This window comes from Bison bison, unplaced genomic scaffold, assembly GCF_000754665.1.
Source record: "Bison bison bison isolate TAMUID 2011002044 unplaced genomic scaffold, Bison_UMD1.0 scf7180017864239, whole genome shotgun sequence".
Taxonomy (NCBI): domain Eukaryota; kingdom Metazoa; phylum Chordata; class Mammalia; order Artiodactyla; family Bovidae; genus Bison; species Bison bison.
Window position 1 is genome coordinate 2,579,966 of NW_011494811.1, and position 14,656 is coordinate 2,594,621.

Sequence of the window (14,656 nt, forward strand, 5' to 3'; positions counted from 1 at the left end):
AGCAGAGACATTACTTTGCCAACAAAGATTCGTCTAGTCAAGGCTATGGTTTTTCCTGTGGTCATGTACGGATGTGAGAGTTGGACTGTGAAGAAGGCTGAGCACCGAAGAACTGATGCTTTTGAACTGTGATGTTGGAGAAGATTCTTGAGAGTCCCTTGGACTGTAAGGAGATCCAACCAGTCCATTCTGAAGGAGATCAGCCCTGGGATTTCTTTGGAAGGAATGATGCTAAAGCTGAAACTCCAGTACTCTGGCCACCTCATGCAAAGAGTTGACTCATTGGAAAAGACTCTGATGCTGGGAAGGATTGGGAGCAGGAGGAGAAAGGGACGACAGTGGATGAGATGGCTGGATGGCATGATTGACTCGATGGACGTGAGTCTGAGTGAACTCCAGGAATTGGTGATGGACAAGGAGGCCTGGCGTGCTGCGATTCATGGTGTCGCAAAGAGTCAGACACTACTGAGCGATTGAACTGAACTGAACTGAACTGAATACGTGCTCAGTTGCTTCAGTCATGTCTGCTACTGTGTGACTCTATGGACTGTAGCTCACCAGGCTCCTCTGTCCATGGGATTCTCCATGCAAGAATACTGGAATGGGTTGCCATGCCTTCCTCCAGGGTATCTTCCCACCCCAGGAATCGAACCTGCATCTCTTAAGTCTCCTGCACTGTCAGGCAAGTTCTTTACCACCTATGCCACTTGGGAAGCCCAAGAGTTTGCATGCCCCAACTAAAGATCAAGCATGCCACAACAAGGAAGACTGAAGATCCCATGTGTCACAACTAAGATCTGGCACAGCCAAGTAAATAAAAATATTTAAAAATTAATTTAAAAAATATCTTTAAAAAACTTCATTCCCTGAAAGAGTGGGGGTGGGGTGGGGTGCTTCCCTGGTGGTCCAGTGGTTAAGAGTCTGCTTACCAATGCAGGAGACATGGGTTCAATCCTTGCTCCAGGAAGATTCTACATGCTGCAGGGCAACTAAGCTGGTGTGCCACAACTACTGAGCCTGCGCGCCTAGAGCCCACGGTCTGCAACAAGAGAAGCCACTGGAATGAGAAGCCCAGGCACCACATTGAAGAGTAGCGCCTGCTCACCACAATCAGAGAAAGCCTCAGCAACGAAGACCCAGGAGAGCCAAAAATAAATAAATCTGAAAAAAAAAAAAGAACTACCCTATGACCCAGCAATTCCACTCCTGAGTGTATACTCCCAAAAAACTGAAACACTAATTTGAAAAGATACATGTATCCCAATGTTCAGTGAAGCAGTATGTACAATAGCCAAGACATGGAAGCAACCCAAATGTCCATCACCAGATGAATGGATAAAGAAGATGGGGTATATATACACAATGGAGTATTATTTGGCCATAAGAAAGAATAAAATAATGCCACTTGCAACAACATGGATGCACCTGGGGATTACCAGACTAAGTGAAGTCAGACAGAGAAAGACGAATACCATATGATATCACTTAAATGTGAAATCTAAAAAAATGAAACAAATGAACTTATGGGCAAAACAGAAACACACCCACAGAGAAAACAAACGTGATTACCAAAGAGGAAGGAGGAGTAGGGATAAAACAGGAGTTTTGGATTAATATACATACATTACTATACATAAAATAGATAACTAATAAGGATCTACTGTATAGCATAGTACATAAAATATACTCAATATTTTCTAATAATCTATAAGGGAAAAGCCATATATACCTGAATACAAGTGTAAAACTTTTGAAAACTGTAAAGTACTATAGAATATAAAGGATCTTTCATTCAATTTAAGGAAAGAGAATATGAACAGAGTTCCCCCTAAGAGGACAACCCCTCAAATCTGCACTCTGGACTGAAAACAGGGGCTGAGTTCATGTTATACTTACAAAAGGAAACTCTTAGCCAAGAAACTAAAACCAAAGATGAGTTCTGTTAGAAAAGGACAGAGCTGATCATAAAACTGTTTCCACCATGCAAGAAATATTCAGGACTGGCACGGAAGATCAGTCCCTACAAGAGTGTTCACAAATTAAAGAAAACAACACAAAACCCCAAACCCTAAAACCAATAAAAATCACTCACAGAACCAGAAAAAAAACAAACAAAAAAAAACCACAATCATATCTGAGATGTGAAAGAGACTTCAAAGTAACAATCAGGGAAATTCAGGAAAATAAAATCTAAAGCATGAACAGGAGACAACAAAAAGTAGAATTTCTAGATATGAAAAACATTTGTTAAAATTTTTTTAAAAACTCAATACTCAACAAACAGTGGATCAGAGAGCGAGAGAGGAAGAGTTACTGAACTGAAGATAAATCTGAGGAAGTCACTCAGAATGCATCACAAAGATAAAGAGATTAAGAAATATAAGAACAGACACAAAGGATGGATTCAGAAACTCAATATCCACAAAAGGAAGATTTGGAAGATGAAGGAGGTCAGATTTGGTACAGTTCTCTGAGTCCAAGTTGGATAAATTAAATATATCCACAAAAAGACTTGTATAAGCATATTCATAACAGCTTTATTCATAACAGCCCCAAACTGGAAACAGCCCAAGTGGTACATCCATACAATACAATGTTAATCAAGAATAAAAAGGAACTTATTACTAATACATGCAACCTGGATGAATCTCAAATAACCTTAGGCTGAGTGAAAGAAGACAGATATAAAAGAGATACTGTATAGTTCTATTTATATATAAAGAACATCTATTTATATATATATTTAGAACAGCTAAAACTAATCTATGGTAGAAAAAAAATCTGAACAATAGTTGCCTCGGAGAGAGGTGGGTGCAGAGAAGAGACATTTAAGCCGTGCACTGCATGACAAAAAGGAGCCAGTTAGGCCCAATTCCAGGGAAAAGCATTTCAGATAGGAAGGAAACTTCTGAAATTGTAGTAAAGTTCCGTATGTTGATGGAGCTGTGGGTTACACAAGTGTATGCAATTTTTTAAACTTAGGGATATTTCTGATTTTTCTCCTGTTGGCTTGACTTATGAATTAATGACTGCTGGTTCATTCACTGTCTATCTTTCCCACCAGAATGTAAACCCCATGAAAATAGGGACCTCAAATGCTTCTTCACCTTAACTGGCTTCTTAATTTATATATAACTATCTCCAGCAATTAGCACAGAGCGGATAACAATAAACAGTTACTAGATGAATAAAACAATTCAAGGTATTATATGCTAACATTTTATGATAGATATTTCTAATTCAATTATCAGACTACAAAACTGTTTATTCACATGAAACTAAAAAAAATGTCTTCCCTTATTGAGCTATGATACTATAAACAAGCAGTATGGTTCAACACTGGGCTAGGAGTGAGAAAAATCAAATCTTGGGTTATAAATGGAATGTCTGTGTCCCTCTGAAATTCATGAGGAAATCTCAAACTCCGGGGCCTCTGGAAGGTAATTAGGATCAGATGAGATAATAAGGGTAGAGCCCTAGTGAATAGAATTGAAAGTGAAAGTGAAGTTGCTCAGTCATGTCCAGCTCTTTGTAACTCCATGGACTATAGCCTACCAGGCTCCTCTGTCCATGGGGTTTTCCAGGCAATAGTACTGGAGTGGATTGCCATTTCCTTCTCCAGGGGATCTTCCCAACCCAGGGATCGAACCCGGGTCTCCTGCATTGTAGACAGACACTTTACAGTCTGAGCCACCAGTGAATAGGATTAGTGCCAGGAAAAAGAGACCTTGTTTCTCTCTGATCTCTGCCACTATGGATACAATAAGAAGTTGTTAGCAGGCTGTAGCCCAGAAGACTCAACCATGCTGGCAATCTGATCTTGGACTTCCAGACTCCAAAACTGTTAGAACTGGTGTCTCTAAGCCACCCAGTCTGTGGTATTCTATAAATACAGACTAAGATACCTCGCTAAGGACTGGGCTCTGGGATCCAAAGCTTTCAATGCTTTACCATCTTCAGTGACAAAGGATCTGCCATTCTTTTTTTAAAAACTGTATTAAAAATTATATAAAATAATAGCATAAAATAACTGTTATCACGTCCAACTCTTTTCCGACTCCAATTAGAAAGACTTTTTTTTTTTAAGGACTGATTTTTTATTTTATGATATTATACATGTTTTAATGCCATTCTCCCAAATCATCCCCTCCCCCCTCTCCCACAGAGTCCAAAAGACTGTTCTATACATCTGTGTCTCTTTCGCTGTCTCGCATACAGGGTTGTCGTTACCATCTTTCTAAATTCCATGTATATGCATTAGTATACTGTATTGGTGTTTTTCTTTCTGGCTTACTTCACTCTGTATAATAGGCTCCAGTTTCATCCACCTCATTAGAACTGATTCAAATGTATTCTTTTTAATAGCTGAGTAATACTCCATTGTGTATATGTACCACAGCTTTCGTATCCATTCATCTGCTGATGGACATCTAGGTTGCTTCCATGTCCTGGCTATTATAAACAGTGCTGCGATGAACACTGGGGTACACGTGTCTCTTTCAATTCTGGAGAAGCATGTTTTTTTAAGTGGTGCTTTTTAGAGATGGGCTTCCCTGGTGGCTCAGACTGTAAAAAAAAATATCTGCCTGCAAAGCAGACTTGGGTTCAATCTCTGAGTTGGGAAGATCCTCTGGAGAAGGGCATGGCAACCCACGCCAGTATTCTTGCCTGGAGAATTCCATGGACAGAGGAGACTGTCAGGCCACAGAGCACAGCATCGCAAAGAGTTGGACATAATTGAGTGACTAACACTTCATTTTCACTTTTAGAGACAGGCAAAGTAAGTTTCCCACTTTTTCCCACTTAACACTTAAGACTTATGATTATATTCCTGAAAGAAATCTCATTTTAATGAATTAAACAATAAGTTAAAATGTTCAGAGAGCAGCAGAAAGTCAAGGATAAAGACATAAGCCCCAGAGTCAACACCCTGGGCCTCTGCCACTTGCTATATTGTTATTGTTGTTTTACTCCGTTGTGCTGTCTCTTTCGTGACCCCATGGACTGCCAGACTCCTCTGTACAAGGGATTTTTCAGGCAAGGATACTGGAGTAGGTTGCCGTTTCCTTCTCCAGGGGATCTTTCTGACCCAGGGATTAAACCCTCGCCTCCTGCATTAGCAGGCAGATTCTTTACCACAGAGCCACCATGGAAGCCCTGGTGGCTATATAAACTTGGGCAATTCACTGAACTGCTAAGTCTCAGTTGCCTTATCAGTAAAATGAGAAGGATAGTACCTACCATGTCGGATTATTGTAAGGCTTAAGTAAGATGACGAAATAGCTTGACTTAGCATATTGGCTAGCACTTCAGAGTTCAATAAATGTTCAATATGACTACTACTGGGTTCTAAAACCACAGCAGTCTTATTAAAGGGAAACAAAGAACTAGAGTTAAAATCTAAAAGCCAAATTCAGCTCTCACACAGTTCAAGATTTCTTTCCTTCGTAATCCTGACAGATCATGACCTGATCTCTACCTGAATACTTCCAGAAACAGAGTTCATTACCTTAAGAGGCAGTTTTTATTGAAACGTTCTTGCATTCTGTAAAAGTTCCCTACATGGAAATTTTTCTCTTTGATGTTCAGTCTGGCCTCTGAAATGACAAAAGTGTTTACTCTTTCCTAAGAGCTTGTGAAATATGTGAAAACAGCTCTTACGACTTCCCTTGGTACATTCTACTTAATCCAATTAGTCTTCCTGGGACCTAGTTTACAGACCACTCGCCATTATGGCTAGATCCTTCTGAATGGCTCCAAGCTTGCCAATGTATCTCTTAAAATGTGGCACCCAGGTCTGTATTCAATACTTGAGACGTGGTCTAATTGGTGTAGTCTACATTGGTACTATTACTTCCCAGGCTCAGGGCCCTATATTTTACTTACGCTGGATGAAATGATAGGTGTTTGAACAGCAGAATCGCACTGATGATTCATACAGAGTTTGTGGTAAGTAAAGTTCACTGAAATCACACTGAATTCCTCATTTTCTATGCTTGTATACTTCGCACTCAATCCAAAATTTTACGTTTCTTTCTTCTAAATTTCTTCTTGTATGTTTCAACCAAACATTTTATCCTTTGAGATTAATCTGGATTTAAAAATATATATATTTGTTCATTTATTTATTGCACAAGGGCTTTCTCTAGTTGTTGAGAGCAAGGGGAGAGTGGGGGCTACTCTCTTCCTGTGGAGCACAGGCTCTAGGGCGTGGGCGCTTCAGCAGTTGTGGCCCACTGGCTTAGCTGCCCAAGAAGGATCCTCCTGGAGCAGGGATCAAACCCGTGTCCCTGGCATTGGAAGGGGGATTCTTAACCACTTATCCACCAGGGAAGCCCCTCAATTTGCATCTTGATTGTGCCTTCCCCCCCAACTTACAAGTTTTTGTATAGAAAAGCGAATTTTTGTTTTCTGTGAAAATAACATCTTCTAACATGTGTTTTTATTAATTCATTTTTCAAATTTATTTTTGTATTTCACACTACCTTCATGGCTAATAATGCTAAAATCAGGTTATGTTAAAGCAGAATACTTAAAAAAAAAAAAAAAACAGAGCATTATTGATTTGCTTCCATTGAGAAGGGCTCCCTCAGACCTGGAATTCCCAAGCAGCCAGGTTCCCACTTATTATTTACCATCATGTGGCCTGTGAAAAAGAAAATCCTAATAGGGAAACTGAAGGAGCAAGTAGGGTACCTCCATATGAAGGAACTCTTGGCAACATTCAAAACAGTTCTTAATTCATTTTTATATGGACAAATTTTGTGGGGTATTTTTCCCCCCAGTCAAGGGATTCATTCAGTAAACACGTACACAGCCCTTTCAATAAACCAAACACTGTGCTGGACTCTGAGTAAAAAGAGTTAAAAGGCCAATCTGCTTTCAAAAATGCAGGATTCAGAAAAGGAGAAGTGGGTACACTGAACAATTTGCAATATAGTGAGGTAACACAAACCACAGAAGCACACACGAGCACACGAGTACAGGATGGCCAAGAAGAGGAGTGGGAATTATTAAGAGAAACACTTGCTGAGAGGGGTGAGCTCTGAGACTGGTACTGGTGTTAAAAAACAAGCAAACCAGGGCCTTCCCCAGGGGTCCAGTGGTTAAGAATACACCTTCCAGTCCCTGGTCGTGGGACTCAGACCCCACATGCCTCAGGGCAACTAAGCCCTCATACCCGACTAGAGAAGTCTGCATGCTGCAACGAAGACCCAGCACAGCCAACAATAGTAAATAAATATATTTTAAAATTAAAAAAAAAATTTTAATGAGCAAGCATTCTCTAGGTGCACCAGGCAGAAAGAAGGGCACTCCAGGCAGAGGGAACAACAGCACGTGCAAAGATATGAAAGGCACGAAGCGTCATGGCACAAGCGGAAAAGTTCAAGCAAACTTAACATGCACCATAAGCGCAAAATTCTGAATTCCAAAGACTGACTCTTAAAAAAAAATAAAAACTATCTTATTGATAATTTCCATATTGTTTTTTTTTAATACTCATTTTTGGCTGTGCTGGGTCTAAGCTGCTGCACAGGCTTTTCTCTAACTGTGTTGAGCAGGGGCGACTCTTCAATGCGGTGCGAGGGTTTCTCATCTCGGTGGCTTCCCTTGTTGCGGAGTACGGGCTCCAGGGCACTTGAGCTTCAGTAGCTGCAGCTCCCGGGTTCTAGAGAACAGGCTCCAAAGTTGTGGCACACGGGCCTAGCTGCTCCGCAGCATGTGGGATCTTCCCGGACCAGGGATCAAGCCCGTGTCTCCTGCACTGGCAGGTGGATTCTTCACCACTGAGCCACCAGGGAAGCCCTTCCATATCGACTTTTAAGGTGACCTTTTATTTCATTGTAGTAAAACATACACAAAATTTACATTTTAACATTTTTAAGAGTATCATTCAGTGGCATAACTGCATCCACAAGGTTACGCAATCATCACCACTATCCATTTCTTTCTTTTTTTTTAATATTTATTTATTTGGCTGCATCATGTCTTGGTTGTGGCAAACAGGCTTAGTGGCCCAGCAGCTTGTGGGATCTTAGTTCCCCAACCAGGGATAAAACCTGTGCCCCCTGCATTGGCAGGCAGATGCCCAACCACTGAGCCACCAGGGAAGTCCCATCCCTATTGATTTCTAGAACTACTTCATCATCCCAAACAAACTCTGTACCATTAAACAGTAACTTCCCATTCCTCCCTCCCCAACTCTCAGTAACCTCTATTATACTTCCTATCTCAAGTAATTCCATACTGATTTTTTATATCTCACGTTGAAATGATAGTTTGGATCTACTGGGTTAAACAATACCTGTTAAAATTAAGTTCACCTGTTTCTTTTTATACTCTTACTGTGGCTAGTAGAAAGCTTTAAATTATGTATGGGGCTCACATAATATTTCAACTGGACAGCACTGTGCTAGAGCATAATGTGTAAGTAAGGAGACAGAGAGGAATGATGCTAGAGGGAGGAGATACAGGTCAAGTCATGAGAAGCCCTATATTACCTGGTAAGATAAGACCTTACAGGTAATGGAGAGCGAGTAAGAGACTTAGAATCGAAGTGACAGGTCTAGGCTCATATTTCAAAGAACACTGTGGTCACTGTGCATGCGTTAGAGTGGATGAGGGCAAGGCTAGAGGCAGGCAGACCCATTAGATTAAGACTCACAATAGCAGAGCCAAGATGAGAAGAAGATTCAAATCAGGGCAGAAGAAGGCAGAATGCAAAAGAACACTAGTTCCTATCAGAACACTGGCGTCGGAGTAACCTGGATTAGTAAACAAGTCACAACTTTTACAACTTAGAATTTTGAAAGTGTGATGAATAGAAAACTAATAGCTTCCCAAACCCATTATAAAAATATGAAGAAAATCTCATTCATAATAGAAATATACACTATTTTAAAACTACAAACCACATGTTTTTAAACAAACATACACACAAAAACATTAAGTATAAACTCAACAAGAAATATGTAAGATCAACTGAACTGATCTGAACTGAATACGAAGAAACAAAGAAAACCTTACTGAAGGTATAGAAGACTGGAAGAGCAGGGATATAACAGGTGTCGCTTACAGAGCACGTTATCAAGTGCCAGGCTCTTTACACACATATGCCTATATATTTATGAATACATTACTCATTTAATCCTTTTTAACAATCCTCTACAGAAGGTACTATAATTACTGCATTTTTCTTTAATAAAGAAGAGCAGATACAGAAATACTCCAAATGTGCTCTAGAGCCCACACGCCACAACTAGAGAAGCCTGCATGTTGTAATGAAGACCCAACGCAGCCAAAACAAAAAAATAATTAATGTTGAAAAAAGAAATACTCAGAATAATGTAAATTAAATGCAAACTTAATTTAAAAAAATTTTTTTAATGAATTGATGATCAAGAAAGTGAAAAAAAGCCACAGGATGGGAGAAAATATATTTGCATCATCTATCTCATGAGGGCGTGTATCTAGAAGATATAAAAAACTATTACACTTCAACAAAAAAAGAACAACCAATTTAAAACAGGCAAAGATATGAATAGACACTTCTTCAAAGAACATACACAAATGGCCAATAAACACGTGAAAAGATGCTCAACATCATTGGCTATTAAGGAAATGCAAATCAAAACCACAATGAGATACCACTTCACACCCACTAGGATGGCTTTAATTAAAAAGACAGCTAATAAGTGCTGGCAATAATGCGGAGAAATTAGAATCCTCATATACTGTTGATGTTGACATAAAAAGGTACAGCTGTTTGGAAAATAATCTGGCAGTTGCTCAAATGATTAAACACAGAGTTGCCACATGAGCCGGCACCTCCACTTCTAGGTATATATCCAAGAGGAATGAAAACACGTGTCCACACAACAGTTCATAGCAGCATTATTCATAATAGCCAAAAGTGGAAACATGTCCGGCAGCTGATGCACAGATAAATAAAATGGGGTGTATCCATAATGTTATGTGATTCCCCCAAAAGATATGTTAATGTCCTAACTCCCATTACCTATAAACATGACTTTATTTGGAAATGGCCTCTGCATACCTAATTAAGTTAAAACAGGGTCCTGCTGGAGTGGAGTGGGCCTTTAATTCAATAACTGGTGTCCTTATATGAAGGGGAGAAAAGACTGAGACAGACTTTCACAAAGAGAATTACAACGTGAAGACAGACACTCTGGGATGAAGGCCAGGTGAAGACAGAGGCAGAAGTTGGAGTTATGCAGCTGCAAGCTAAGGCATGCCAAACAATGCCAAGGACTGCTGGCAAAGTCAGAAGCTAGAAAGAGGCAGGAAAGGATTCCCCCGTAGAGACCCGAGAGAACGCACTCCTGCTGGCAACTTGATTTTGGACTTTATAGCCTCCAAGGCTGTCAGAGAATATATCTGTTATTTTAAGCCATCCAGTTTTCGTTACTTCGATACTGTAGCCCTAGGAAACAAATACACCAGAGAATGGAATCTTATTCAGAGATAAAAAGGAATGAATACTGACACATGTTGCAACATGGATGAACCTTGAGAACATTATACCAAGTGAAAGAAGCCAATCACAAAATCGTACAAAAATTGTACAATTCCATTTATACAAAATGCTTAGATCTATAAAGGCAGAAAGATTAGTGACTGTCTAGGGTGTTCTTTTTCACTTTCATGCATTGGAGAAGGAAATGGCAACCCACTCCAGTGTTCTTGCCTGGAGAATCCCAGGGACGGGGGAGCCTGATGGGCTGCCGTCTATGAGGTCGCACAGAGTCGGACACGAGTGAAGCGACTTAGCAGCAGCAGCAGCAGGGTGTTCTTTGGAAGGAATGATGCTAAAGCTGAAACTCCAGTACTTTGGCCACCTCATGCAAAAGAGTTGACTCATTGGAAAAGACTCTGATGCTGGGAGGGATTGGGGGCAGGAGGAGAAGGGGACGACAGAGGATGAGATGGCTGGATGGCATCACTGACTCGATGGACGTGAGTCTGGGTGAACTCCGGGAGTTGGTGATGGACAGGGAGGCCTGGCGTACTGTGATTCATGGGGTCGCAAAGCGTCGGACACGACTGAGCGACTGAACTGAACTGAACTGAGGGCTAGGGCTAGCAGCTTCCCTGATGGCTCAGATGGTAAAGAATCTGCCAGCAATGCAGAAGACCTGGGTTTGATCCCTGGGTCAGGAAGATCCCCTGGAAGAGGAAATGGCAACCCACTCCAGTATTGTCTGGAGAATCCCATGGACAGAGGAGCCTGGTAGGCTATGGTCCATAGGGGCTACAAAGAGTTGGACACGACAGAAGCGACTTAGCATGCACAGGGCTAGGATATTGGGGAATGGGTATTGATAATAGGTATGGGCTTCTTTGGGCTTTCCAGTTGGGTCAGTGGTAAAGAGTCCACCTGCGATGCAGGAGCTGCAGAAGACGCAGATTCAATCCCTGGGTGGAAAGATCCCTCAAGAAGGGAATGGCAACCCACTCTAGTATTCTTGCCAGGATAATCCCATGGACAGAGGAGCCTGGCAAGCTAGAGTCCTTTCAAAGAATCAGACATGACTGAAGCAACTGTCTTTGGGAGATGATAATGATGTCCAAAAATTAGGCTGTAGGGACTTCCCTGGTGGTCTAGTAGCTAACACTCTGCACTCTCAATGCAGGGGGCCAGGGTTTGATCCCTGGTTGGGGAACTAGATCCCACATGCTGCAACTAAGCCTGGCACAACCAAATAAATAAACTTTTAAAAAGAAAACAGAATTAGGTTATAGCAACAGCTGCTTAACTGGAAATATACTAAAAAATCACTGAATTGTGTACTTTAAAAAACAAATTATGTGAATTACGTTTCAATAAGACCATCTTATTTTTAAATGCAATTATTTTGTATTAATTTTGATTGGAGTACAGGTGCTTTACAATGTGTTAGTTTCTTGTTGTAGAGCAGTGTACCAGCCATATGTACACATATGCCCACTCTCTTAGATTTCCTCTCCATTTTGTTGCAGTCACCAAGTCGTGTCTGACTCTTTTGGGACCCCAGGAACTGTAGCCCGCCAGGCTCCACTGTCCATGGGATTTCCCAGGCAAGAATACTGGAGTGGGTAGTCATTTCCTTCTCCAGGGGATCTTCCCAATCCAGGAATCAAACCCATGTCTCCTGCATTGGCAAGCAGATTCTTTACCACTGAGCCACCAGGGAAGGCCCCCCCACCGCTTCCCATTTAGGTCACCACAGTAAACTCACTTAAAAAAAGAAAAAAACTACTTGACAAGCTGATTCTAAAATTAATCTGGGCAAGAAACTGTAAGACTACCCCCAAAACACTGATTAAATCATGAGTACATAAGCTGATAAAGTATGACTTCCAATGAAATAACAATAAAAATCATCATGAGGGACTACTTACCCTACTAGATACCCAAGTATAATATATACTTAATGTAGAATGCTATGGTATTGGCCCAGCAAAATAGAAAATTCGGACATAGGACAGAAGAGCGTACAGAAAAGACACCGTGTGGGTGAGACATTAGTACGTGATAAATGTGGTATTTTAGATTAATGGGGCACGGATGGACTGATATTCAGAGTGACATTGCTTGGAAAACAAGAAAAAGGCACACACCATTCTCTCTCTCTCTGACACACACACAAAGGAATTAGAGAAAACCTCTAACATGTAACAATTTACAGGAGAAAACAGTGGTAAGAGAAAGCGCGGCCCCAGGGTAGCACAGGGTTTTTCAGCCTCAGCACTACTGACATTTTAGGCCAGAAAAATTCTTTGCTCAAGGGCTTTCCTGGGCACTGTGGGGTATTTAGCAGCATCCCTGGCTTCTACCCACTGGATGAGAACCAAAATACATCTCGTGACATTGCCAAGTGGCTCCCAGAAAGCAAAACAGCTCCCATTTGAGAGCCACTGGGATTAGGAATGAAAGCCCACTAAATACACAAAGTGAAAGACTGATACATTTAAACACAGACTTTGATTGATTGATTCTACAAAGATGCCACATGGTTAAGAGATAAGAAACAACTTCAAAATGTTGGGAATAAATATTTCAAATGTATATGAATGATAAAAGATTAATATATAAAGCATTACCATATATAACCAGACAACCCAAAAGAAATGAGGCATTTCTCAAAAGAGGAAGGAATACAAATAGCCAACGATCATGAAAAGATGCTCAATCTCACCAATAACCAGGGAAATACAAATTAAAACACCAAATTAAAGTCATTTCCCACCCATCAGATTGGCAAAAGCAAAAAAGGCTGACACCATCAAATGTTTAAAAGAGCTGGGAAAGCAGAGATTATTATACACTGCTGGTGGGCAGTTTGGCATAAAATATCCACACCCTCCCACCCAGCAATTCCACCTGCAGGTTTCTATCTTTGAGAAATGCTCACTCAAGCTCACAGACGCTGTGGGAGGATGTTCTCTGCCACACTGTGCCTAAGACGGAAAAACTAAGCAACCTATGGAATTATCTCACATATTATGGGACTGTAACATGTTCTGGAATTTACAGAGCAAGTAGACCAAATATGGCAGATGTCTACTTATTAACAAAGAAAAAGTTCCAAGACCCATTTTTAAGCACAAGAAGTTTAGTTGTTGAAGAGGTACAATATGCCACATTGGTAAAAGTTTAACCCAAAATTTTACACATGTATCTGTACAAACACGTGTCAATAAATGTAAACCAAAAAAAAAGAAAAAACATGCCAAACTGATAACAGTTTTTACCTAGGGACAAAAGATTAAAAAAGAAAAGATGGAGATGGAAAGAGGTCAAAGAGGATCTATTTTGTGTAAATGACATGGGCTACATGACATGGGCTACAGCTAAAATAAATATAAAAGAATAAATACATTTTTTAAAAGCAAACTCAACTTGACCAAAATTCATAATTCCTTCCCTTCTCTTAAATAACCCCTTTTCTCTCGAACTTCGCAACTTTGATATTACAAAACCTTTCACTGCAGTTCTACGGTGTAAATATTTTAGTGTTTTCAAGAAATGAGTGTCTAAGGGAGTTTATGTTCATTAATATATCAAAAGCTTATAAAAGTTTAGGTTTCGTTTATATTTTAACAAGCATGTATCAATTCTGTAATAAATCAACATTACGGTTCTAGTCCTGATCTATATTCCAGGGTTGCGAAAAGAAAAAGAGGTGCCTCCCAACAAGGTCCATAGCAGCGGGTGTGGTCTGGGAAGAAAGAGGTGGTAACAATGGGGGCGGGCGTAGGTCCCCACGAATCGAGGGCACGAAACTCATCTGTGGACGCGGGCAACACGCAGCGCCTAAGGAGCTGCCAGATGTTGCGAGCGGTGCTTCCTTTGTAGCTAACTGGGTCAAGAAGCCAGGAAGGTTTGGTAGGTACTCCTTAAAGAGAGCAGACGCGGGTCCGAGGAGGCGGCCCCGGAAGGCCACCGGGAGCCAGCGATCGAGGTGACAGCCCCCGCGGCGCACCTAGGTGCTGAACTGCCCCCGCCACCGGCGAGGAAGGCGGGGAGAGGGGCAGGGCCAAGTCGCTCGGGGACAACGAGGTCCCCGCAATCATTCGCCCCCGCGCACGGTGACCTCGCCAGCATCTTGAGCCCTCTCCTCAGTCCGCACGGAAAACCGCCTCCACCATTCGC

At 41.1% G+C, this 14,656-nt stretch overlaps 1 protein-coding gene across 3 annotated transcripts in view; it reads right to left on the reverse strand.

Moving 5' to 3' along the window:
• EXD2 (exonuclease 3'-5' domain containing 2) overlaps positions 1 to 14,656 on the reverse strand; it is a 55,157-nt gene that overhangs the window by 40,071 nt on the left and 430 nt on the right. The window lies entirely within an intron of this gene.